The sequence below is a fragment of the Petaurus breviceps genome, unplaced genomic scaffold, assembly GCF_028583685.1.
Source record: "Petaurus breviceps papuanus isolate PSGF00001 unplaced genomic scaffold, PetGlider_PUasm1.0 454, whole genome shotgun sequence".
NCBI lineage: Eukaryota > Metazoa > Chordata > Mammalia > Diprotodontia > Petauridae > Petaurus > Petaurus breviceps.
Window position 1 is genome coordinate 518,532 of NW_027186342.1, and position 3,514 is coordinate 522,045.

The 3,514-nt window shown below is 40.2% G+C and overlaps 1 pseudogene; it reads right to left on the reverse strand.

The window, feature by feature from the left end:
* Nucleotides 1-2,422: 2,422 nt before the first annotated feature.
* Nucleotides 2,423-2,999, reverse strand: LOC138171592 (myosin light polypeptide 6-like; annotated as a pseudogene).
* Between the last annotated feature and the right edge of the window lie 515 nt (nt 3,000-3,514).

A 3,514-nucleotide genomic window follows, 5' to 3' on the forward strand; every position in this document is an offset into this window, starting at 1 on the left:
CTGCCATATTTGCATCTGTTCCTCATTGAAATTGTTTGGGAGTGTGCATATGTGCACATACATGCACACATATTCACATGCATGCACACCACTCATCTGCCAAACACTGGATTGGGAATCAGAAGACCTGGATTTGTTTGCTGGTTCTTCCACTAATTATCTATGTCACCTTGGGTAACCCACTTCCTTCTTAAGACCCTCAGTTTCCCTTAAAGTAGGAATGTTAATATATGCACTACCTGTCTCAGTGTCAATGTGAGGATAAAGTGTGATAAAGTATGTAAAGTGTTTTGTAAACCAAAAAGTTACACACATATTTATATGTGTTTGTATGTGTGAGGTATAATGATCTAATTATTCATTGTAGTTTACAATGAATGGACTTCAAGAAGAAAGACCATATTTTCTCTTTCCAAATCAACCATCAGTCATAGGTCTACGGATTGTTATTTCTTGATTCAATACATTGGTCAGGGATTTAAAAAATACCAAAGAAGTCTTAGATATGGTCTCTATCTTCAAAAAGTTAACAGTCTCCCTAAGGAAGCAAGCTAGATAATCAGAAGACAATAGGAGAAATAGTCAAATGCACATTTCTAATCTTCCCTAGTCATCTCTTCCTATAAGTCATAGTACTATTAAGAACTGCAGGGGACTTCAAAGGCCATCTAATCCAACATACTCTTCAATTAATCATTAATAAGCATTTATTAAGTACCTAAAATGTGCCAGAAACTGTGTTAGGCTGTAGTGATACAAGGACAAAAAATGAAATAATCCTTACTTGCAATGAGTTTACATTTTAATGAGGGAGAAAACAAATACATATAAAAATATGTACCTCATTAATACAAAATTAATCAATAGACATGTGTGTATATATATACACATATACGAACAAATACAAAAAGAAAAGGCACCAGCTATTGGGGGTAAGAATCAGGAAAGGCTTCAGACAGAAGACAGTATCTGAGATGTGTCTTAAGGGAAGAGAGAAACTCTATAAGGTGGAGGTAGAGTCAGTGCCAGCCAGGTATGGTGAATGATAAATGCAAAGGCACTCATTATACAGAAAAGGAAACTAAGGCTAAGGGAAGCTAAGTGACTTGTCCCAGATCACACATTGAATACAATTTCAGGCAATTTTGAACCAGTTTTCTTGGGTGTCCATTAAAACTTAACTCCTTCATGTTAAACTTCCTTCTTTTCTCTTTACCATCCTGGAAGCCTCCCTGTACTTCATTAAACAGGTCCTTAGATTTAGCACAGGGAGGGACTTTAGAAAGCATCTAGTCTAACTCACTTGTGTAACAGATGAAGAAAAGTCACAGAGTAAATGGCGGAGCAGAAACTTAAAGCCATGTCTTAAAGCTCTGACAAGCTGTTCCTCATTCTAACCTTGTCTCTTCCCAAATCCTGTGTCCTATAGCTTAAGGTTCATCTTTTCCCATTCCTACCTCACTAATTAGAGTGGAAGCTCCCTGAGGGTAAGAGATCTTATATTTATTTCCCCTGTATCCTGCCATAGGGTGATACAGGTCATGTAGAAATGCTGACCTCTTGGTACCCTCTCCCTAGGAAGTATGGCATAGAAGAAAGGTGTTGGCAAAGGAAGGTTTGGTAAGATTCTCCATCAATCAGCAGGGCAATGAGACATCCTTATGGATGGTTTTCCCTTCAGGGATGAGACCAAGGGGGATGTTCTCCTCTGGCACTGCTTTGTGAAACCCTCTTTCCGCCACAGGGAACCTATGAGTCATAGCATCTGTTGACACAGGCCATAAAGAACCATGGAGCATCTCTCATCTTGTTAATGCACCCAAGTCTCACCAAGCTGCCATAAAGGGATGGTGTGTGTTGCCTGAGTGGAAATAATAATCGTCATTGTTTTCTACAGGCCTCATTATCAGGGATAATCTTTCTCCCAGAAGAAGGAACATTTGTTTCCTGAGAGGTGCTGACTAGCTCCATGAAGAGCTTTCCATAGAACAAAGACGGGTAGAGGGTTAAAAGCAGAGTGAAGCTTGGCTTCATTATCTCAGCTTATCTGGCATGCCTATCAGATGGGAGACACTTACAGTATTCTCCCAGCTGACTCTTTCCCTGTGGGAATCTGGCCGGGATAGGACCTCTCTTTCTAGGTCATCCTGATTTTTTTCCTGGACCTTGTCCTAGGAGCTCTGTTTCAAAGCATTGTTGTCCTGGGTTTTCTTCAGGTGTCACCTTCAAGGTGGGATGAGCTCATTGCTTCCTCTAGAAATATGAAAAGGTTTTCCACCGAGGGCATCATTTGCCCATTTCAATCTTATTTTGCTCATCAATGGAAATAGACAAGCTTTTTACCCTATCCTCATTTCATTTTTTTAATAGTATCTATTTTTCTAATGTAAAGACAATTTCTACTCTTTTCTTTTTTTTAGGAGCAAATATCAAATTTATTTGGTGAAAAAGGGAGCAAATAGGCCAAAAAAGACCTATGGTGGGGGTGGAAGTAAGGATGTTGGTAACCCTGAAAGTATTAGTTAGTTGCTTCAGGGGCAAGAGGATGGTTTTCGCTGTTCAGCACCATTTGGACTAGCTCTTCATACTTGATACAACTGTTGCTGTCTTCATGCCCTGCCACCAACATTTCCATTTCTTCCTCTGTCATCTTCTTACCCAGGGTGACAAGGTATTTCAGCCCCCATGACTGTGCTGTTTCTTTCCTCATCAAAAACCCAAAGCCCTTCTACATAGTCCTCATATGTGCCCTGGTCCTTATTCTTTGCTATGATCTGAAGCATTGACAGAAAGTGTTCAAAATCCAGCACCTTTGTATTCATCTCATCACTCCTGGGATTCCCTAAGACCTTGAGCACCTCAGCATTGGTAGGGTTCTGGCCCAGGGCTCACATCACATCCCCACACTGGCTGTATAAGATGTTTCCATCCCCTGTTCAGTCAAACATCTGGAAGGCCTCCTTGAATTCTATTGTCTGATCCTCTGTGAAGTAACTCATCTTGGCCAAGCAGCTCACTCCTACTGCTGCTGCTATATGTAATCAAGGCGATTTCTAACGTTCATTTCTTTATAAGATTTTGAGTTCCAAATTTTCTCCCTTCCTCCCTTTCCTCCCCCTTCCCAAGACAGCAAGCAACTTTATATAGGTTATATATGAGCAATCATGCAAAATATATCTCTATATTAGTTATGTTGCATTGCTTCTTTTTGACTTTTTATCCTGAACTTCTCTTCTAGATTCCCAGCCTCTCTACCAGCCCATGTCACCTCCTCCTTTTAGACCCACTTCATTTCCCACCCACCCCCAAGTCTTTCTGCAAAATGCTGTTCTGAAATATTCACTTAGTCTGTCTGCCAAACCATGTCCCTTACCTCTCTCAAGATCCTGCCTAAAACTTAACTCATCTGGATTTAGATAGGCTCCCCTCTGCTGATCTCTGTTTTTTATTCTGTGCCCACATGATTTCCTGCTAAAATGTTTTTTTCATTACCTATTCTTTCTTTCTTTTTTTT